Genomic DNA, 24,718 nt, shown 5'->3' on the forward strand with positions numbered 1-24,718 from the left:
GAGAAATAACATATTAAAATCTAGGCAAGAGACAATTCTGGGAAAATGATGAAGTAGGAAGCACCAGAAATCTATCTCCCTGTTTAGACAATAATTGTTCTAGCAGAATCTGTCTGGTATAACTATTTTGGAACTCTGGAGTATAATGAAGGCTTGAAGCGTCCAGGAGAAGGATAATTGGGATATCCATCATGTTAAACATTTATCCTGATTTGACCAATACACACTGTTCACAGGTATCAAAATATTACATGCGGCCCCAAAATATGTACAGCTATTATATATCAATTAAAAATGTTAAAAATAATATTTGAAGTAAAGAATTAAGTAATTTCCTTTGTTTCACTAATTAGCAGAAAATTTGAATATAACATACATTTTGAGAGTTTGGATTATAATCATTTTTAAGGATAAAACCTATAAATCCCTTTCTTCTCCAGACCATTTGAGTGACTTTATAAAAAGCATCATTTGAAGATATGCTTTTATTTTTTTCTTACAAAGCTTCAATAATGTCTTGAAGTTGTTCATACACTTCTACAATGCATTTGCTATTCCACTGATTATTGTGCAGTGCTACTACTGATCCTGCCAATATCTCTGGATCACGCTACATCTGGAGAATAATATTCTCCCATAAATCCAACATGCAGTGGTGGGACAGCCATAGGATAACTTCTACAGATATCTGCAACCAAAAAGAGGGAAAATGGAAGTTGAGCAAGTTACTGGTCTATAGACATTCTGAAATCCTGTTGGGTACAGATTGCATTTCTTGAGTAGGGCACTATCTTATTGAGTTGGAGTTGTTCACTATTGTTCTTAGTTCTACTTTCTGGGTTCTTGTTTCCTCCCTCTGAATGATCCTTCTTTTCATATAAGAAACATTCTTATGCCTGCTTTCTGTTCATAAAAGCTTGAGGGCCCAAAGGTCTCTTTATTTATTGTATTTTCTCTGTCCTTTCTACTCCAAGCTAGGGATGCTTCCACCAGAATAATTATCTAAAAACATTGTGGGGCTTGTGTTTACTAACTGACAATTCACATAATTAGATAAATGTCATATCCACAAATCTTTCTGATATAAGTCTTTCTCTACCTTGAGTTCCCTGTAAGACTGTTGCATGACTCTCTACAAGCTTGACCAACCCACAGCCCACAGGCTGCATGCTTTGAATGTGACCCAACACAAAGTTGCAAAATTTCTTAAAACATTATCAGATTCTTTTTTGTGTGTGTGATTTTTTTTTCTTTTCTTTTTTTTTTTTTTTTTTTTTGACGGAGTCTCACTCTGTCGCCCAGGCTGGAGTGCAGTGGCATGATCTCGGCTCACTGCAACCTCCGCCCCTCCAGGTTTAAGCAATTCTCTGCCTCAGCCTCCAGAGTAACTGGGATTACAGGCACGTGCCACCACGCCCGGCTAATTTTTTGTATTTTTAGTAGAGACAGGGTTTCACCATCTTGGCCAGGCTGGTCTTGAACTCCTGACCTCGTGATCCACCTGCCTTGGCCTCCCAAAGTGCTGGGATTATAGGCATGAGCCACCACACCCGGCCTTTTTTAGCGATTTTTTTTTAATGCTCATCAGCTATTGTTAGTGTATTTTATCTGTGGCCTGAGACAATTCTTTTTCCAATGTGTCCCAGGGAAGCCAAAAGATTGGACATCGCAGCTCTGCAATGTCCTTGGATTCTCAGAACCCTTATTTTTTAGGGCAGAGGAGCCTCAAGGCATGCCCTTAAGGTCTTAGGTCTTCTGTCTGTCTGAAAGTTTCTATAAGTCACCATATTTGATCTTTTGAGGGCTTAATAAGGAATTTTATAAGCATATCCAGGGATTACACTCTAGACTGTACTTCCCTGATATTGCTCTGGATTTGAACTCTGACCCAGAAGCAATTTATTAATTTTAGTTTAATTTGACATCTGGGGAGACTAAGAACAAAAACCACTTTTTTTTTTAATACAAATAATCTTGCCCCCTTTGTAATTAACAGTCCATTCTTTCACTTATCTCTGTTTTCTCACATTTTGTCATCTAGCAAGAAGAAGCTAGGCGGCACTTTCAATATTCTGCCTGGAAATCTTAGATTGTCATTAGATACATTTACTATTTTCCATGTTATTGCAAGCAACAGAATTGCCAGACATTCTGCCACCATATTACAAAAGTCTCCTTTCCTCCAGCTTCCAGTCACATTTTCCGTACTTTCCTTTAAGCTCCCAGTGATGATCTACCCAGCGCTTCTGCCAACACCTGCCTTTTTAGTCTTTCCTCAACATTCTTCATGAAGCTGTTTCACTAACACTTTTTCAATGTCCTTTCAGTTTCTTCCTGCTACTTGGTTCAAAACCTACACCATATGTTATAGGATACTACAATATGACATGATAATAGCATTGCATTTCCAGGTATTAAAATTGGTTCTAGTCCTCTATTGTTATATAAAATAGTATCTTAAAAATGCAGTTTCAGTAAGACAGTGGATAGGCCTGGGGTCAATGCAAAGGTTTTCTCACTCACATGTTTGGTGGCTAATGCTGGCTTTCAAATGAGACTTTACTTGGGTTAATAGCTAGAACAGTACACATGACTTCTCCACATGGCTATTGTGCTTCCTTAAAGCATGGTGGCTGGGTTCTAAGAGCGAGCTTTCCAAAGGAACCAGGCAAAATCCACACTGCCTCCTATGACCCTAGTCTTGAAGTTCACTTTTTAAAATTGTTTTTATTTTAAAATTTCTGTGGGTACATAGTAGGTGTATATATTAATGGAGTAAATGAAATATTGTGATACAGCCATATAATGCATAATAATCCCAGAAGGGTAAATGCTGTATCCATCATATCAAGTATTTATCCTTTCTTTGTTTTATAAACAATCTAATTCTACCTTTTTAGTTATTTTAAAATGTACGATAAATTAATATTGACTATAGTCACCCTGCTGTGCTATCAAGTACTAGATTCTATTCATTGCATCTAACTATTTTTTTGTACCCATTAATCATCCTCTGCCCACTAGCCTTCCCAGCCTCTGGTAACCATCATTTTACTCTCTATCTTAATGAGTTCAATTGTTTTGATGTTTAGCTCTCACAAATAAGTGAGAACGTGCAAAGTTTGTCTTCCTATGCCTGTCTTATGCCACTTAACATAATGTCCTCCAGTTCCATCTGTGTCATTGCAAATGACAGTATCTCACTCTTTTTTATGGCTTAATAGTACTCAATCGTGCATATGTACCACATTTTGTTTATCCATTTATTTGTTGATGGACACTTAGGTTGTTTCCAAATCTTGGCTATTGTGAATAGTACTGCAATGAAATGGGAGTACATTTATCTCTTCAATATAATTCTTTTGGGGTATATACCTGGCCACTTAGTGTCACTTCTGCCATAGTCACTGGCCATACATATTCAAACATAAATATAAATCTCACCTCTTGATGGGAAAATGTCATTATCATATTAAAAGGAAAATGTAAAGATGGAAAGATGATATTGTGGTCATCCAAAATACAATCTGTCACAGTCTGGGAAAGCTAACCTGCTAAATTCATCTTCAGTCTCAATTTTCCATGAAAAGTAAAGAAATGATTTTGAGTGACACTAGCTCCCAGTGTCAGCAATTTAAAAATTAAAATGAACTTGATGATGCTTCCCTGAGATGCCAGAACTAGCAAATTAAGGAGTAAACTTTTCAAGAGAAAAAATTGTCCTGGACTTAAAAGAGTAAGTATACAAACAACATTCCTATGCCAGAATAATTTAGCATGCTTACCCTGTTAGATTATACTGATTGTCTTCCTTACTTAGAAGACAAAGGATGAGGTTTACTAGTTTTTTATGAATGAGAGTTGAGTTAGAGAAGCTCTGGGTGAATATTTCATCTCACTAGGAGGTTTAGGGCATTACATTTTGGGCATTAAATTATGTCCCCATCTCCTCCCAAAATTCAAATGCTGAAGCTGTTAACTCCTAGTAGCTTAGTCCTGTGACTGTATTTGGGTATAGGCCCTTTAAAGTGATGATGAAAGTAAAATGATGCTTTTATGATGGGCCTCAATTCAGTATTACTGATGTCCTTATAAAAATAGAAAATTTGGACACGTTGAGAGACACTCGAGATGTGTTTGCACAGAGTGGAGGGCCATCATGTGAGGAGGAAGCAAGAGGGTGGGCATCTCTTTCATTTATAAGAAGGGAGCCTTCAAAAGAAGCCAACCCTGCTGGAACCTTGATTTTGGACTTCCAGGCTCCAGAACTGTGAGAAAATACATTTCTATTGTTTAAGTCACCCAGTCTGTGGTATTTTGTTATGGCAACCCTAGTAAAAGTATACACCATTTTTAAAGTGAGGATAATAAAACCTTCTTCTGACAATGGAATCAGACATTTAAAAAACATCACACGGTGCCTGCCATTTTATACACAGCAGATGAAGAAATCACCCTCTCTGTAATAAGATTGTGCTACATATCAGTCAGTAGAGAAAGTGGAAGGCTCAACAAATATGGAAGCTCTTTAATAGTTTGGTAATGTTTTACTTCTCTGGATAAGTTATATGACCTCTCTATAGTTCCTTAATATTTTATTAGACAAACACTGTGACCCCTTTTTGAAGTCAGCTAACTTATGTTTTTTTTTTTTTTTTTTTTTTTGTTTGTTTTTTTTTTGAGATAGAGTCTCGCTCTGTCACCCAGGCCCAGGCTGGAGTGCAGTGGTGCAATCTCGGCTCACTGCAAGCTCCGCCTCCCAGGTTCACGCCATTCTCCTGCCTCAGCCTCCCGAGTAGCTGGGACTACAGGCACCCGCCACCACGCCCGGCTAATTTTTTGTATTTTTTTTTGTATTTTTTTTTTTTAGTAGAGATGGGATTTCACTATATTAGCCAGGATAGTCTAGATCTCCTGACCACGTGATCCACCCACCTTGGCTTCCCAAAGTGCTGGGATTACAGGCGTGAGCCACCGCGCCTGGCCTAACTTATGTTTATATTCCCCGTCCTTGCCATATCACTAGGTCCTTTCTCCCCTACCTGTCATGAGGGCTTACTTCCTAACCTGATGATCACAGAGCTGTTCTTGAAAGGATTCTTGAGATGTCTTCAAGTACAAAAGAGAACTTGTTATTTTGATGCATTAAAAAACTGAGATGTGATGGTCTCCAGGTGCCGTCTGATAAGCACTCTCCCTCATCCATTCCTATCTGCCATGTAGTTCTTAGTAAATGACAAAGTTTTATTTTAAAATGTGACTGTGTTTGTTTCCCACAGGAGTACCCAATGAAAGAAGATCACCCCTATTTACCCTTACCATGAGTTAAAAGCAAAAACAAAATCACTGGATTCCTTCACAGGCCACATAAGAATCATGTTATCAAAGCTACTTTGACGCCACATCGAAAAATGGCAGCTGAGAATCCAAGGAAATATTGATTTTACCAGCAGAAAGGGTCTATGAAAATTAAAAAGAGTATTGCTTATTGGAGATAAATATAAAATGATAAAATAGGAGGATCTAAAGCTATGTGTATGAAATGTTAGAGATAGAACCAAGGAAGCACTTGTGGGTTAGTAAAGAGTTCTTCCCTTTACTTCCAAGGCTCACCCAGTTCTACAGAAGTCCTTGAGTCCTCGGTATTGTTCAGTAGCTTGGGAAGCAAAACTGAACTCTATGCAGTCAAGATCTGGCTCAAGATAGTATGTGCTTTTGAATTGGTATGAGTCACTAACTGGTGCTGAGTCTTAAGGGAACTCAGATAAAAAGGTAAGTTCTTGATCACTGTAAGGTTGAATACACACTTATGGGGTGGAACAGACCATTGTGAAGTATTGCCCCATAGACTATTCCTGAATAGGTCTCATATGGTAGCCTAAAAAATAGGTATTTGTCTTTCCTACTCAGGAGACAATTTGAACATGCTTTGTGATCATTCTCAGCAGAATTCACTTGATTTGTGAGCAAACTGATGAAAGTGATAATAATCCACAGACATAATTCTATACTTTATGACATAAAAGATAAAACTATTCAAGTGAGGGTATCAGAAATCAAGCTGTCCACCAAAGATTAATGTTCCCTTCCACAGAATAGAGCTGCTGTGTTGCTGGGAAGCAGCTGCCCATCAGGAATTACATTTCCTTAGCCCCACCTTCATTTAAGTGGGACCATGTGACAGAGAGCTGGCCAAGAGAAGGCAGGCAGAAGTGATGCACACCACATCCAGGCCTGGCCCAGGAGAACCCTTCATTCAGAACCTTTCATGCAATCTTTCACCATCTTTCCCATCTGCTGGCTAGATAGCAACACTGAGGCTGACCTTGGAAGCCATGTGTTGAACACTGCAAAGTCTCTGAATGAACCTCTGTGTCCAGGCCCCATCATTTGGACTTTATATAAGCAAGGAAAATATTTGCTATTATGATAAACCACTACAATTTTTGGGGACGTGTCTGTTTCCACAGTTGATATTTATCTTAACTAGTACGGACAGAGACCCAGGAAAAAAGAAATTCTCCAAATATATCTTATTTCCATATGCTTTTATGTACCCTCTTCTGCGCTTCCTCCCCCTCTCTTTGATTCTTACTCATCCTTCAAGACCAAGGCCAGGCATCGTCTCCTCCAAGAAGCCTTTGAAACCTCCCCAAGCTGAGTTAAATACAGATACTGCATGAAGGATTGTAATCTTCTGTGTACGTGATCATGTCCCAATATCTAACAACCTAACTGGCACATATTTGTTAAATTAATATGTAAATTAATAAAATAAACGGAGAAAGGGAAATACTTCAAGCAAAAAAATAAAAAGTACAAGCCATCCTGAAAATATGAAAGGAAAAGTCTCTACTGGTTGTGGAAAATGCAACTGCATTAAATATTTTAAAATATCTAGGTATGACTAGCCTTTCTTTTGCTTCATATGATCTTGTATTATCCTAAATTATTGCACCTAAAATATAGCACATGGCACTTTGTACAAGTCTGACTCCTTCACTAGATTGTGAATTCCCTGAAGACAAAGGCCATGGTTTTCTTTGTGTTTCCATTTTCAGGACCCAGAACAGTGCCTGAAATGGTGTGGGCCCTCAACACATGCCCATTCACTGACTCATTGACTCACTGACTGGCCCCACGTTGGCCTTGAATTCCTGGGGTCCAACTATCCTCCTGCCTTTGTCCTTTTGTGCTTTGAGTCTTCCTCAGCATTTTCTGCCAACCCTTCTTTTCAGGCTGACATGGGTTAGGAGGTAATCTGAAAGCTTTCACCAACAAGAAAAATTAATTGAACTACATTAACTTTATTATAAGGAAAAGGGCTATTGAGATATAATCTACATACTGTAAAATTCATCTATTTAAAGTACACAATTCAATGATTTTTAGTGTACTTAGAGAATTGTACAGCCACTCCCATAATCTAATTGTAGAAGATTTCCATCATCCAAAAAAGAAACCTTGCAGCAGTCACTCCTCATTCACACTCTTCCCACCCCCAGCCCTAGGCAACCACTAATCCAGTTTCTCTCTCTATAGATTTGCCTATTCTAGACACTTCGTATAAATGGAAGCATGCAATCTGTGGGGTGGGGTTGGGGGAGGTTGTAGAAGCTTTATCTTTTGACAAATGCTGATTATCCTGGTAAAGTGCAGTTGAATATTATAAAATATGTTCTCAAAATGAAAAAATATAGGAATAAGATGGGGGTTTCTGTAATTGTCTAAATTGCTGAGAAATAATAACTAGGGGCTGGGCACGGTGGCTCATGCTTGTAATCCCAGCACTTTGGGAGGCCGAGGTGGCTGGATCACTTGAACCCAGGAGTTCAAGACCTGCCTAGGCAACATGGTGAAACTCCATCTCTACAAAAAATTAGCTGGGCATGTGGTGCATGCCTGTAGTCCCAGCTACCTGGGAAGGTTAGGTCAGAGGTTCACCTGAGCCTGGGAGGTTGAGGGTTCAGTGAGTTGTGATTGCACTACTGCACTCCAGCCTGAGTGACAGGAGTGAGACCCTGTCTCAAAAAAAATAAAAAATAAAGATAAATAAAAAATTAAAGAAAATAAATAATAATTAAAGGAATCAGCAGCTCAAATTGTATTATAAACAATTCTCATAATTGATATTTTATCCAAATATCAAAAATTCAGTACTTTTTTACAGATGAATTTTGCAACAAGCACTAACATCGAGGAATGCTACCGAGTAGTTATACAGCTATATTGTTTGGCAGGGCCTGCCAGTGCTCACCATAAATGTCTTCTCCTTGTCTTGCTGGATACATAATCTGATTCTCTTCCTCAACTATCCTTTAGAGGTAGGTGACCATATTACTTAGTTCTGGGCAATGGAATATAAGCACAATTTATGTAAGCACAAGTTACTTGTTTTATTTCTGGGCTGCCATGGTATATTTTATGTTAACTTGATGGGGCCACAGAGTGCTCTGGTCTTTGGTCAAACATTCTAGGTGCATCTGTGAGGGTGTTTCTGGATGGGACTAACATTTGAACTGATAGACTAAGTAAAGTAGATTGCCCTCTCTAATATGGGTAGGGCAATCAGTTGAAGACTAACTAGAACAAAAAGGCTGAGTGAAAAGGAATTCCCACTGACTGACTGCCTTTGGGCTAAGATGTTGTTTTCTTTTCTGCTTTCAGACTTGAATGGAAACATCAGCTCTCCTGGGTCTCCAGCTTGCTGACTGCAGATCTTAGGATATGTCAGTCTCCGTAATAGCATGAGCTTCCTTATAATCAGTCTCTCTCTCTTTTTCTCTCTCTGTCTCTCTCTCTCTCTCTCTCACACAGACACACACACACACACACACACTTTATTGGTTCTGTTTCTCTGGAGACCCTTGACTAACACATGAGCCCAAACCATAAGCCCTTCCACTGAGAATCTTTGCTGTCTTCTCTCATCTACTGAATGGATGGAGAGGATTCTATGAACCAAGGGAAAGGTGGGGCCACAAAATGGTAGGCATCTGGATCCCTGAATAAAGCATGAGAAGAGAACTGCCTGGTCTACCTTCATTGTACTGCAACATGAATGAGAAATAAACACTTATTGTGCTGATCCACTCAGAGTATGGGGTTTATGTATATGGCAGCTAGTGGTATTTACTACAGCACATATTACATGCTAGATTTTTTATGAAATTGAAGGGTAATTCACTCAAGTCAAAATGTAACTAAAAATTAACTGTTTCAGTGGAATGAATACCTCTTTGCTTGTGAATTTTCAAAATTAGAAGAGAAAAGACTGAGTTGTGAACTGATAGTAGAGGAGTGCTTTACCATGACCAGTGTTCTGGCTCACATGAAGGCATAGAGTCTAGCCCAAGTAGCTGAATTCAGTGGCAATGTTCAGACCTGACTCATCCAGTCTGGCTCTTCTTAACAGACAAAGAACAAATACTGTCTGTTGGCGGGTACTTTCAAAACAATTAGCAAGCACCAGCATACTTTTATTATTTTTTTCTGGCTATACAAATGCCCATAACTAGCGTATCAAACTTCATGACCGTGAACAAATAAAAGAACTTGTGAGAAGTAGGAAACATTTTGCCAGGAAGCAATTTCATTAATAGAGAAGTAGAGTTGTATACTAGAAGGAACATGGGCTTTGAAAGTAGGCTGTCATAGGTTTAATTCATTCATCAATTTTAATTCATTCATCAATTAAACAAATGTTTACTGAGAATCTACTAAATTGAACCATAAAGATGCTGATACTCAACTTTATTTGAACTACAAAAATAATGGTTTTGTATGATTCAGTCTAATACATACCAGACACTGTTGTAGGTGCTGGGCTTTCAGTACGAACAAAACTAAATTCCTGTTCTCATGGAGATTACCTTTTTGTGGTGAGAGATCAAAGGAAAAGTCAAATGTGTATGTGCAGTAATAATAAATGCAATTAAGAAAAATATAGAAGGTAAAGAGGATGGGTGTGTTGTGAGGGGAGGAAGTTGCTATTTTGTGGTAGTCAGGAAAGCATCTTTGATAAAACAATGTTTGAGTAAAGAACTGTAGAAAGTGCAGAAATAAATCACTCGGCTACCTGGGAGAAGAGCATTCTAGGCAGAGGAAATAGCAGGTACAAAGTCCCTGATGCATGACTATACTTCGTATGTTCAAGAATAGTAATGCCAGTGTGCCTGGAGCAAAGTGGGCAAAGGAGAGGGCAGTAACGGATGAGTTTAGCAAGGCATAGGACCAGCTCATGTAAACCTTGCCTTTCTTTAATAAGGATTCTGGTTTTCACTGATTTATGAGATGAAAAACCTTGGAAGGTTTTGTGGAGAGATGTGACATGTGTTTTCAAAAGATTACTCTGGCTACTCTAGTGCGAATAGACTGTAGGGAAGAGAAGGTTGAAGCAGGCCAGTTAAAAGGCTATTCCCCTAATCCAGGCAGGAAAAGACAATGGCTTGGTCTAAAATATTAGGTATGCAACCAGTGAGAAGCAGTTAGGTTTTGTTATATGAACATAGAAGTAACAAGATTTACTGATGTATCGGATGTGGCATATCAAAAAAAAGAGGTGCTAAAAATGTTCTGAGCAAGTGAAAAGCATGGAGTTTTCATTAACTGACATGGGGAAACCTGAACAAGGAACAGGTTTTATGGCTGTGAGAATTTAGTTTTATTTTAGACATTTAAAGGGTGAAATGCCTACTAGACATTCAAATGGAGATGTCAAGTAGTCAAGTAGGCAGCTGAATACAAAAGTTGCAGAGAGACTCAGGTTAGGGATATAAAGTTTGGAGTCATCAGCATGAATAAGACAATAAACTATTGAGGTTAATTGAGAAAGAGAAGAAATAGCAGAGACAAGAACTAAGCCTGGAGCATTCTGATGTTTAGGGGTCAAAGAAAAGAGAACAAAAGGGAGCAGCTGGGAATGTCAGAGGAGATGTTTAGAATGCAAGTCTTCATTCTAATGAGATCTCTCCAGGTTTCAGTTTCCATAAGTGAAAAATGCAGAAAATAATTCCTAGGTCAGAGGATTTCCAAAGGCTGAAAAGAGGTAACATGGGAAAGCATACATAAGACCTAGAAAGTCCTTAATAAATGTTATTCCTGACTCTTGGTGAAATTCTGGGTAGATGCCAGATTTCTCATGCTTCCTTCTATTTTTTGGCTCCTCAATCAGGTCCTCAAATATGAACCCTATAGTCCAACAGTGTTGGCTGTGGAAGTAAGAGCCTCATTATTCTTCAGTTATTAGTTATACATTTTTCAGTCATAGAGCTCACTGTTATCAGATATTCCTCTTTTTGTGTTTGCTCTCTTCCTGTGTTTTGTGAGGAGTCAGGTTTAAAGGAGAGTGATCACTAATGTGAAGCTGGGAAAATGGAGGGAGGATGAGTTCTTTATCACCTGGCAGGAATGTATCCTTACTTCAACATTTAACTGCTCACCAAATAATTTCATTTCAGAAGATTTGTTTCAGTGCTATGGAAGAACTATCTGTATATAAACAGCTGGAAGTAGACCTTTCACTGCAGCTGTTAAAACCTATTGTAGTTAGACACCTTGTAGTGATTCAGGATCATCTGTCTTTGAAGAAAGTCTATGCTTTCTTTTATGCACATGTGGGTTCTTTTAGTTCTGAAAATAAAATAAGCTTTACTTACGAAGACTAAAGAAAATGTTTACCGAATAAACCAGGGGTAGTTGAAATAATACCCTCCCACAATCTCTTGCTTTTATTTCATTTCTCTGCTTTCAACATTTACTCTGAATACTTACTGAAAGAATGAAGGAAAAACTAAATGAATAGATGAATTAATATTTGAATGGCTTTTTTGTTTTTCTTTAACAAGACTCCTCCTAAATAATTCTAAATAAGTTCTGGGTACCCTGAGGACTATCTTTTACAACAAGAATCATGAAGTAGGAATGCTGTTTCAGAAGGAAGAGACAAATTGCAGAGTAACACCGAAACTTACCTAGTAAAGTAGTAAACAATCTGTAAGGAATCTGAGGGGATCATTTGCTCCTAGTATCAGGCTCAAGCAGATTCTTTTTCGAGTTCTTATCCCTCCTCCCCTTCCCCACCCCAAGCCAGTTGCATTTAAATTGTGTATCTTTGTAAGGAAGAATTGGCAGCAGTGCAGAGAGAAGGAAGAGTTGCGTGCTTTACCCTAAACTGCTAGCACTTGGGTGCTCAAAGTAGAGAAACAAGAAAAACAGGCTACTGGTAAGATGGACAATACGATCGGCTGCATTGGGTGAACTGTGATCTAGATTATAACAGTACTTTACAAATAATATTCCAAATCATAAGTCCCTAAAATTATGCAAATCTAAATTTTAACAATCCAGAAAGCCATTCATTTTAGTAAGATTTTATTTTCCTGTATCTTTCCCTCCATTTCTACTCCTGCTACCTTAGTCCAAACAAGTGTTTTTTTTTTTTTCCTTGCCAGGACTATGACAAAAGCTTTTCAACCAGTCTCTTCATTGCTTCTGTTGCTCTTCTGTAATCCATTCTCCATGTAGCACTTGGAATAATCCTACTAAAATGTAAATCAAATCAAATCATTTCTCTGCTTAAAACTTCCAATGGCTCCCTACAGTACTTGGAACAAAGGCCAAGCTCCTCCCTGTGGTCTTTAAGGTTTTTTTGTGATCCAGCCCCTCCCTGCCCCTGTAACATCATATTGAGCCATTCTCTCCTTCACTATTCTCCAGCTACACTGACATCCTTTTATATGTATGGTGCCTGTGTATGTTTGTACATATCTATATAGTGTGTATGTATAACTATTTTTTGTTAGGATATAATTGGCATATAATAAACTAAACACATTTAAAGTATATAATTTAATGTTTTCAGATTTAGATATATGCATGAAAATATAATCACAATCAACAAAATGGGCATATCTATCATCCAAAAATTTCCTTTTACCCTTTTGTAATTTCTCACTCATGTCCCTCATTATCTTCTTATCCACCAGGCAACCAACGATATGCTTTCTGTCACTATAGGTAAGTTTAGCTTTTCTAGAATTTTATCTAAATGAAATTATACAGTATATACTTTTTTTTTGTCCACCTGCCTTTACTCAGCTTAGTTATTTTGATATTTATCCATGTTGTTGATATTAATAGTCCATTCCTTTTTATTGCCAAATAGTATTCCATTGTATGGATATAGCATAATTTATTTATCCATTCACCTATTGGTGAACATTTGGTTTGCTGCCAGGTTTTGTGTATTAGAAATAAAGCTGCTATGAACATTTGTATAAAACTCTTTCTATGGCCACATGTTTTCATTTCTCTTCAATAAATATCTAGGTATAAATGACTGAGTCTAGAGAAGGTGAAGCAAAAGACTGAACAGAACTTTCCAGCAATTGTTGCCCCTGCAGAATATCAAATTGAACAACGATCCACATAAGAAAACACCTTCATAAGAACCAAAACTCAGGTGAGTGATCGTAGTACCTTTGGTTTTAACATCATACCAATGAAAGAAGCACTGAAAGGGTATGAAAGATGTTGACGCCACCCCTCCCTTATCCCCTGGCAGTGACAGTGTGGCAGGGAGAGAGAATCTGTGTGCTTGGGGGAGGAAGAAAGCAGTAATTGTGGGACTTTGCATTGAAATTCAGTGCTGTGCTGTCATAACATTGAGTAACACACGGCAGAACTCAGCTGGCACCCAAAGAGTGAACATTTAGACCAGCCTTAGCCAGAGGGGAATCACCTAGCAGTATTGTCAGAATTTGAGTTCTGACAAGCTCAATAACATAAGCTAAACTGCTTTGGGGTTCTAAATAAACTTGAAAGATGGTCTAGGCCACAAGAATTGCAATTTGTGGGCAAGTCCTGATGCTGTTCTAAGCTGAGAGTCAGTGAATTTGGGGTGCATGCAACCTAGTGAGATATCAGCCACGGGGGCAAGGGAATGTTTGTGCCACCCCTCACTCAACCTCAAGCAGCACGGCTCGCAGCTCCAGGAGATACACCTTTCTTCTGCTTGAGAAGAAGAGAGGGGAGAGTAAAGAGGACTTTGTCTTCAACTTGGATACCAGCTAAAACACAGTAGGATAGGGCATCAGGGAGAGTCTGATAGCCCTCATTCCAGGTCCTAGTTCCTGGATAAAATTTCTAAATATATCCTGAGCCAGAAGATAACCTCTTCCTTGAAGGGAAGGACCCAGTCCTGGCAGAATTCATCACCTGCCGGCTAAATAGCCCTTTGGCCTTGAATGAATATCAGCAATACCCAGGCAGTATTTGCCATAGGCCTTGGGTAAGATCCAGGGTCATACTGGCTTTATGTGTGACTCAGTGCATTCCCAGCAGTTGTGGCCATGAGGAGAAAATCCTGTTTGAGGAAAGGAGAGGGAAGAGTAAAGGAGACTTTGTCTTGTAGTTTGGGTATCAGCTGAGCCACAGTGGAGTAGTGCATCAAGCAGGTTTCAAGGGTCCCCAGTTCCAGGCCTTGGTTTTTAGATGGCATTTCTGGATCCATCCTGGGCCAGAGTGAAGACTACTGCTCTGAAGGGAGAGACCCAGGCCTGGTAGCATTCATCACAAGCTGACTGAAGAGTCCTTGGGCCTGGAGCGAACATCAGCAGTAGCTAGGCAATACTCACTGTGAGCCTAGAACAGTGGTGGCCACAGGGAGAGACTTCTTCTGCATAGAGGAAAGAGTGGGAAGAATGTTGTCTTGTGGTTTAGATGCCACCTCAGTCACAGTAGATAGAGTACCAAGTAGATGCTTATGTTTCCTGACTCTAGACCTGGGCTCCCAAATGGCATTTCTTGTCCCACTCTGGGCCAGGGGAGAGCTCACCATCCTGAAGGGAAGGGCATAAACCTGGCTACATTTGCTGTCTGCTTACTGAAGAGCCTTTGAGTCTTGAGTGAGCATCAGTGGTAGCCAGGCAGTGGACACCTCAGGACGTTGACAAGACCCAGTGTTGTGCTAGCTTCAGGTCTGACACAGTCCAGTCCCAGTCATGGTAGCCATAGGGGTGCTTGTGTCACCCCTCTGACAGCTCCAGGCAGCCCCACATGCAGAGAGAGACTCCATTTGTTTGGAGGAAAGTCAGATAAGAGAACAAATCTCTGCCTAGTAATCCCTAGATCTTACCCAAGACCAGGAAGGTGGCACCTCTACAAGTCTGTAAGACTCCCAGTGTTACTGGGCATGGAGTGACCCCTAATGTAGTTATAGCAACAGTGACAAAAGATTTAGATAATAACACTTGAATACTTGGAAAGCCTTCCCAAGAAGGATGGGTACAAATAAGCTCAAACTGCAAAGACTACAATAAATACCTAACTCTTCAATGCACAAACATAAATGAACACCCACAAGCATTAAGACCATTCAGGAAAACATGTCCTCACAAGACAAACTAAATAAGGCACCAGTGATCAATTCTGAATAACAGAGATATGTGACCTTTCAGAGAAATCAAAATTCCTGTTTTTAGGAAGCTTAACAAAATTTAAGATAACACAGAGAAGGAATTCAGAATCTTATCAGATACACTGTTAACAAAGAGATTGAAGATTGAAATAATTTTAAAAAATCAAGCAGAAATTCTGGAGCTGAAAAATTCAATTGATGTACTGAAGAATGCATCAGCATCTCACAACAGCAGAACTGATCAAACAGAAGAAAGAATTACTGAGCTTGAAGACAGGCTATTTGAAAATACAGAGTCATAGAAGACAAAAGAAAAAAGAACAAGAAAGAATGAAGAATGCCCATAAGATCTAGAAAATAGAAAATCTAAAAGTTCTTAATCTTTAAGAGGAGGTAAAGAGAGAGAGATCAGGGTTGAAAGTTTATTCAAAGGGATATTAAAAGAGAATTTTCCAAACCTAAAGAAAGAAATTAATATACAAGAACAAGAAGGTTCTAGAACACCAAGCAGATTTAACCCAAATAAGACTAGCTCAAGTCTCTTAATAATCAAACTCCTAAAGGTCAAGTATAAAGAAAGAAACTTAAGAGCAGCAAGAGAAAAGAAAGAAATAACATACAAAGGAACTTCAATATGTCTGGAGCAGAGTTCTCAGTGCAAGCCTTCCAGGCCAGGAGAGAGTAGCATGATATATTTAAAGGGATGACAAAAAATGCTTTTATCCTAGAATAATATAGGTGAAAATATCCCTCAAACATGAAGGAGAAATAAAGATCTTCCCAGGCAAACAAAAGCTGAAAGACTTAATCAATATCAGATCTGTCCTACCAGAAATGCTAAAGAGAGATCTTCAATCTGACAGAAAAGAATGTTAATGAGCAATAAGAAAACATCTGAAGGTACAAAACTCACTGGTCATAATAAGTAAACAGACAAACACATAATATTAGAATACTTTAATTGTGGTGTTTAAAGCACCCATATCTTGAGTATGAAGACTAAAAGATGAACCAATCAAAAATAATAATGGGTCTTTAATCCATCTTGAATTAATTTTTGAATAAGGTGTAAGGAAGAGATCCAGTTTCAGCTTTCCACATATGGCTAGCCAGTTTTCCCAGCACAATTTTAGTCTTCCTGACTAAAACACCAAAAGCAATGGTAACAATTTATTAAATAGGGAATCCTTTCCCCATTTCCTGTTTTTGTCGGGTTTGTCAAAGATCAGATGGTTGTAGATGTGTGGTATTATTTCTGAGGGCTCTGTTCTGTTCCATTGGTCTACATCTCTGTTTTGGTACCAGTACCATGCTGTTTGGGTTACTGTAGCCTTGTAGTATAGTTTGAAGTCAGGTAGTGTGATGCCTCCAGCTTTGTTCTTTTGGCTTAGGATTGTCTTGGCAAGGTGGGCTCTTTTTTCATTTCATATGAACTTTAAAGACTTAAATGTTAGACCTAAAACCATAAAAACTCTAGACGAAAACCTAGGCAATACCATTCAGTCCATAGGCATGGGCAAGTATTTCATGTCTAAAACACCAAAAGTAATGGCAACAAAAGTCAAAACTCACAAATGGGATCTAATTAAACTAAAGAGCTTCTGCACAGCAAAAGAAACTACCATCAGAGTGAACAGGCAGCCTTCAGAAAGGGAGAAAATTTTTTCAATCTACTCATCTGACAAAGGGCTAATATCCAGAATCCACAAAGAACTCAAACAAATTTACAAGGAAAAACAAACAACCCCATCAAAAAGTGGGTGAAGGATATGAACAGACACTTCTCAAAAGAAGACATTTATGCAGCCAACAGATACATGAAAAAATGCTCATCATCACTGGCCATCAGAGAAATGCACATCAATGAGAGTGGCCATCAGAGAAATGCAAAACAATGAGATACCATCTCACACCAGTTAGAATGGCGATCATTAAAAAGTCAGGAAACAACAGGTCCTGGAGAGGATGTGGAGAAACAGGAACACTTTTACACTGTTGGTAGGACTGTAAACTAGTTCAACTGTTGTAGAAGACAGTGTGGCAATTCCTCAAGGATCTAGAACTAGAAATACCATTTGACCTAGCCATTCCATTACTGGGTATATACCCAAAGGATTATAAATCATGCTGCTATAAAGACACATGCACACATATGTTTATTGTGGCACTATTCACAATAGCAAAGACTTGGAACCAACCCAAATGTCCATCAATAAAGAGTGGATTAAGAAAATGTGGTACATATACACCATGGAATACTATGCAGCCATAAAAAAGGATGAGTTCATGTCCTTTGCAGGGACATGGATGAAGCAGGAAACCATCATTCTCAGCAATCTATCACAAGGACAAAAAACCAAACACCGCATGTTCTCACTCATAGGCAGGAATTGATCAATGAGAACACTTGGACACAGGAAGGGGAACATCACACATCGGGGCCTGTTGTGGGGTGGGGGTAGGGGGTAGGGATAGCATTAGGAGATATACCTAGTGTAAATGATGAGTTAATGGGTGTGGCACACCAACATGGCACATGTATACATATGTAACAAACCTGCATGTTGTGCACATGTATCCTAGAACTTAAAGTATAATAAAAAAAAAATAGGGTGATAAACTCTAAAGTGTAGAGTTATTAGTTTTCTCTTTGCTTGTTTGTTAATTTGTTTTTGCAATCAGGGTTAAGTTGCCATCAGTTTAATGTAATGGGTTATAAGATGTTATTTGCAAGCCTCCTGGTAACCTCAAATCATAAAAAAACAAACAAACAAACAAACAAACAAAAACCTACAACAGGTACAAAAATAGCAAGAAATTAAAATATACCTCCTGAGAAAACCACCTTCACTAAATAGACAAAGGGAGGAAGAAAGGAAAACAAGACCCCAAAACAACCAGAAAACAAATAACAAAATGGTAGTAGTAAGTCCTTACTTATCAATACCATTGAATGTAAATGGACTGAACTTTCCAATCAAAAGACACAGAGTGGGTGAATGGATGAAAAAACAAGACCCATTGATCTGCTGCCTAAAAGAAAAATATTTAACCTATAAAAACTCACAGAGATTGAAAATAAAAAGATATAAAAGATATTCTATGCAAATGAAAACCAAAAAAGGGTAGTAGTAGTTGTACTCATATGAGACAAAATAAATTTCAAGACTAAAACAAAAAGAGATAAGAAGGTTATTATATAATAGTAAAGGTGTCAATTCAGTAAGAGAATATAACAATTGTAAATATATATGCTCCCAACACTGGAGGACTGGATATGTAAAGCAAATACTATCAGAGCTAAAGAGAGAGACAGACCCCAATACAATAACAGCTGGAGACATCAATGCCCTACTTTCAACATTGGACAGGTCATCCAGACAGAAAAATCAACAAAGAAATATCACACTTAATCTACACCATACAACAAATGGACCTAATAGATATGTACAAAACATTTCATCAAATGGCTACAGAATACACATTCTTCTCCTCAGCACATGGATCATTCTCAAGTATAGATGATATGTTAAGTCACAAAAGAAGTATTAAATAATTTAAAAATACTGAAATCATATTAAGTCTCTTCTCTGACCACAATGGAATGAAACTAGAAATCAATAACAAGAAGAATGTTAGAAACTATACAAACACATGGAAATTAAACAATATGCTTCTGAATGACCAGTGAATAAATAAAGACATTAAAAAAAGTTTCAAAAATTATTGAAACAAATGAAAATGGAAACACACCATATCAAAATCTATGGGTTATAGTAAAAGCAGTACTAGAGAAAAGTTTCTAGCAATAAGCTCCTACATCAAAAAGTAGAAAAACTTTACATAAACTACTTAATTATGCATCTTAAAGAACAAGAAAAGATAGAAAAAATCAAACACAAAATTACTAGAAGAAAGCAATAATAAAGATTAGAGCAGAAATATAACAGAAACATAAAAGAATAATATAAAAGGTCAATGAAATGAAAAGTTGGTTTTTTGAAAAGATTAAAAAAAAGAAAAACTCTTAGCCAAACTAAGAAAAAAAGTAAAAAGGCCTAAATAAATACAATCAGAGGTGAAAAAGGAGACATTACAACTGGTACTCCAGAGATTCAAATGATTGTTAGAGAATTCTATGAGCAACTCTATGCCAATAAATTGGAAAATCTAGAAGAAATGGATAAATGAGTATACATAGACAACCTACCAAGATTGAAGGATGAAGAAATCCAAAACCTGAATAGATCAGTAACAAGTAATTAGATCAAGCCATATTATAAAGTCTCTCAGCAAATAATAAAAAAACGCATGGACCTCATGGCTTCACTGCTAAATTCTACCAAATATTTGCAGAAGAACTAATACCAATCCTACTCAAACAATTCTGAAAAATAAGGGGACTACCTCTAAACTCATTCTATGAAGGCAGTAATATGCTGATATCATAACCAAAGACACATCACAAAAAGAAAACTGCAGGTCATTATCCCTGCTGAACATTGATACCATTGACACAAAAATCCTCAACAAAATAAGGTCAATCCAAGTTCAACAACACATTAAAAAGGTCATTCATCATGACCAGGTTGGATTTATCCCTGGGATGCAAGGATGGATTAACATGTACAAATCAATCAATGTGATATATCATATCAACAGAATGAAGGAAAAAAACATATAATCACTTCAATAGATGCTGAAAAAGCATTTGATAAAATTCAACATTCCTTCATAGTAAAAACTCTCAAAAACCTGGGGATAGAAGAAACATACTTTAATAATAAAAGCTATACATGACAGACTCACAGCTAGTATCATACTTAATGGGGCAAAACTGAAAACCCTTCAGTTTTGAAGATCTGGAACAAGACAAGGATGTCCTCTTTCATGACGGTTATTCAACATAATATGGGAAGTCCTAGCTAGAGTAATCAGACAAGAGAAAGAAATAACAGGGAAACAAATGGGAAAGGAAGAAGCCAATTTATCCTTGTTTACAAATGATAGAATCTTATATGTGGAAAAACCTAAACAAATTCAGTAAAGTGGCAGGATACAAAACCAACATACAATAATCCGTAGCATTTCTATATGCCAACAGCAAAAAATATGAAAAAGAAATCAAATCCCATTTCCAATAGTTACGAATAAAATAAAATACTTAGGAATAAACTCAAAGAAGTGAAAGATCTCTACAATAAAAACTGTAAAACACCGATGCAAGAACTTGAAGAGGACACACACACAAAAAATGGAAAAATATTCCATGTTCATGGATTGGAAGAATCAATATTGTTATAATAAAATGTTCATACTAACCAAAGCAATGTGCAGATTCAATGCAGTCCCTATCAAATATCAATGACATTCTTTGCAGAAATAGAAAAAAAATTCCTAAAATTATATGGAACCACAAAAGACCTAGACTAGCCAAAGCCATATAGAGCAAAACAAACAAAACTGGAGGAATCACATTACCAGACTTCAAATTATACACAGAAGTATTGTAACAAAAACAGCATGATTCTAGCATAAAAATAGGCACATAGACCAATGGAATAGAACAGAGAACCCAGAAATAAATTCATACATGTACAGTGAACTTATTTTTGACAAAGGTGCCAAGAAGACACATTGGGGAAAGGACAATCTCTTCAATAAGCGGTTCTGGGAAAACTGGATATCCTTATGCAGAAGAACAAAACTAGAACCTATCTCTCACCATACAAAAAATCACACTACCTGACTTCAAACTATACTACAAGGCTACAGTAACCCAAACAGCATGATATTGGTACCAAAACAGAGATATAGATCAATGGAACAAAACAGAAGCCTCAGAAATAACACCACCCATCTACAACCATCTTATCTTTGACAAACCTGACAAAAACAAGAAATAGGGAAAGGATTCCCTATTTAACAAATGGCGCTGGGAAAACTGGCTAGCCATATGTAGAAAGCTGAAACTGGATCCCTTCCTTACACCTTATACAAAAATTAATTTAAGATGGATTAAAGACTTAAATGTTAGACCTAAAACCATAAAAACCCTAGAAGAAAACCTAGGCAATATGATTCAGGACATAGGCATGAGCAAAGACTTGATGACTAAAACACCAAAAGCAATGGTAACAAAAGCCAAAATAGACTAATGGGATCTAACTAAACTAAAGAGCTTCTGCATGGCAAAAGAAACTACCATCAGATTGGCTGGGCACAGTGGCTTACGCCTGTAATCCCAGCACTTTGGGAGGCTGAGACGGGCAGATCACGAGGTCAGGAGACCGAGACCATCCTGGGTAACACAGTGAAACCCCGTCTCTACTAAAAATAAAAATAAAAATAAAAATAAATTAGCCAGGTGTGGTAGCAGGTGCCTGTAGTCCCAGCTACTCAGGAGGCTGAGGCAGGAGAATGGTGTGAATCTGGGAGGTGGAGCTTGCAGTGAGCTGAGATCACACCACTGCAACTACCATCAGAGTGAGCAGGCAAGCTACAGAATGGGAGAAAATTTTTGCAATCTACTCATCTGACAAAGGGCTAGTATCCAGAATCTACAAAGAACTCAAACAAATTTACAAGAGAAAAACAAACAACCCCATCAAAAAGTGGGTGAAGAACAGTCACTTCTCAAAAAAGACATATATGCAGCCAACAGACACATGAAAAAATGCTCATCATCACTGGTCATCAGAGAAATGCAAATCAAACCACAATGAGAGACCATCTCACACCTGTTAGAATGGCAATCATTAAAAAGTCAGGAAACAACAGATGCTGGAGAGAATGTGGAGAAATAGGAATGCTTTTATACTGTTGGTGGGAATGTAAATTTGTTCAGCCATTGTGGAAGACAGTGTGGCGATTCCTCAAGGATCTAAAGCTAGAAATACCATTTGACCCAGCAATTCCATTACTGGGCATATACCCAAAGGATCATAAATCATGCTACTGTAAAGACACATGCACATGTATGTTTATTGCAGCACTATTCACAATAGCAAAGACTTGGAACCAACCCAAACGTCCATCAATGATAGACTGGATAAAGAAAATGCGGCACATATACACTATGGAATACTATGCAGCCATAAAAAAAGGGTGAGTTCATGTCCTTTGCAGGGACATGGATGAAGCAGGAAACCATCATTCTCAGCAAACTATTACAAGAACAGAAAACCAAACACCGCATGTTCTCACTCATAGGTGGGAACCAAACAACAAGAACACTTGGACACAGGGCGGGGAACATCACACACCAGGGCCTGTCGTGGGGTAGGGGGAGTGGGGGGGAGGGATATCTTTAGGAGAAATACCTAATGTAAATGACGAGTTGATGGGTGCAGCAAACCAACAGGGCACACGTATACCTATGTAGCACATGTACCCTATAACTTAAAGTACAATAATAAAATAAAGTAAAATAAATCAAATCAAAATGGATTAAAGACTTAAATCTAATATTTCAAGCTATGAAACTACTAAAAGAAAAGGCGGAAACTCTCCAGGATATTGGACTGGGTAAAGGTTTCTTGAGTAACACCCATGTGCCTGGCAAGCAAAGTAAAAACGGACAAATGGGATCACATCTAGTTAAAAAGCTTCTGCAAAGCAATGGAAACAATCACCAAAGTGAAGAGTCATCCTACAGAATAGGATACAGTATTTGCAAACTATTTGTCTGACAAGGAATTAATAACCAAAACATATAAGGAGCTCAAACGACTCTATAGGAAAAAATCCTAATACTCTGATTTAAAAATGGGCAAAATGTCTGAATAGACATTTACCAAAAGAAGACATACAAACAGCAAGCAAGTATGTGAAAAGATACTCATCAACACTGATCATCAGAGAAATGCAAATCAAAACTACAATGAGATATCCTCTCACCCCAGTTTAAATGATGTTTTTCCAAAAATACAAGTAATAATGAATGCTAGCAAGGATGTGGAGAAAAGGGAACCCTCCTAAACTGTTTGTAGGAATGCAAATTTGTACAGGACTACGGAGAAAAATATGTAGGTTACTCAAAAACTAAAAATAGAACCACCATATGTTCCAGCAATCCCAGTGCTAGTTATATACCCAAATGAAATGAAATAGGTATATAGGAGAGATATCTGCACTCCTACATTTATTGCAGCACTGTTAACAATGGCCAAAATTTGGAAGCAACCTATTGTCCATCAACAGATGAATGGATACAGAAAATCTGATATATGTATACATAATGGAGTACTATTCAGCCATAAAAAAGAATGAGATCCTGTCATTTGAAACAACATGGATGGAACTGGAGGACATCATGTTAAGTGAAATCAGCCAAGCACAGAAAGATTAACTTCACATGTTCTCACTTATTTGTGGGAGCTAAAATTTAGAACAATTGAATCCATGGAGACAGAATAGAATGATGGTTACCAGAGGCTGGGAAGGGTAGTGGGGGCAGGAGGAGAAATGGGGATGGTTAATGGATAAAAAAATATAGTTATGAACAATGAATAAGATTTAGTAATTGATTACATAACAGGGTGACTACAGTCAACAATAAATTATTGCATTTTTTTTTTTTTTTTTTGGGGGACAAAGTTTTGCTCCTTTTGCTGAGGCTAGAGTGCAATGGTGCAATCTTGGCTCACCACAATCTCCGCTTTCTGGGTTCAAGCAATTCTCCTGCCTCAGCCTCCCAAGTAGTTAGGATTACAGGCATGTGCCACCATGTCTGGCTAATTTTGTATTTTTAGTAGAGACAGAGTTTCTCTATGTTGGTCAGGCTGGTCTCAAACTCCTGACTTCAGGTGATCCGCCTACCTTGGCCTCCCAAATAATTATTGCACATTTTATAATAACTAAAAGAATGTAATTGGAAGGTTTGTAACACAAAGAAATAATAAATGCTTGAGGGGATAGATAGCCTATTTACCCTGATATGATAATTACACATTGTATGCCTGGATCAAAATACCTCATCTACCCCATAAATACATACATTTACTATGCACTCATAAAAAAATTGGCTGAGTCATGTGGTAGGTAGATGTTTAACATTTAAAAATACTGCCAAACCATTTTCCAAAGTGATTATACCATTTTATATTTCTACCAGCAACGTATGAGAGTTCCAGTTGCTCCACATGTTCACTAACACTTGGTATGATCAGTTGTTAATTTTAAATTTTGTAACAGGTATGTATTAGCCCAATGGCTAATGATAGGAAGTATTTTTTTCACATGCTGATTTGCCATCTGAATATCTGCAATTGTTCTATGAATAGATGTCCATTAAATCTT

The 24,718-nt window shown here is 37.8% G+C and overlaps 1 protein-coding gene and 1 long non-coding RNA gene across 12 annotated transcripts in view; one reads left to right on the forward strand and one right to left on the reverse strand.

The window, feature by feature from the left end:
- The window catches only part of ANKS1B (ankyrin repeat and sterile alpha motif domain containing 1B), a 1,288,070-nt gene that overhangs the window by 544,118 nt on the left and 719,234 nt on the right, over nt 1-24,718 (reverse strand). The window lies entirely within an intron of this gene.
- Nucleotides 8,190-9,085, forward strand: LOC102130473 (uncharacterized). The gene is made up of 2 exons (XR_282200.5): nt 8,190-8,324; nt 8,668-9,085. It is a non-coding gene; the product is annotated as an uncharacterized lncRNA (long non-coding RNA).

This window comes from Macaca fascicularis, chromosome 11, assembly GCF_037993035.2.
Source record: "Macaca fascicularis isolate 582-1 chromosome 11, T2T-MFA8v1.1".
NCBI lineage: Eukaryota > Metazoa > Chordata > Mammalia > Primates > Cercopithecidae > Macaca > Macaca fascicularis.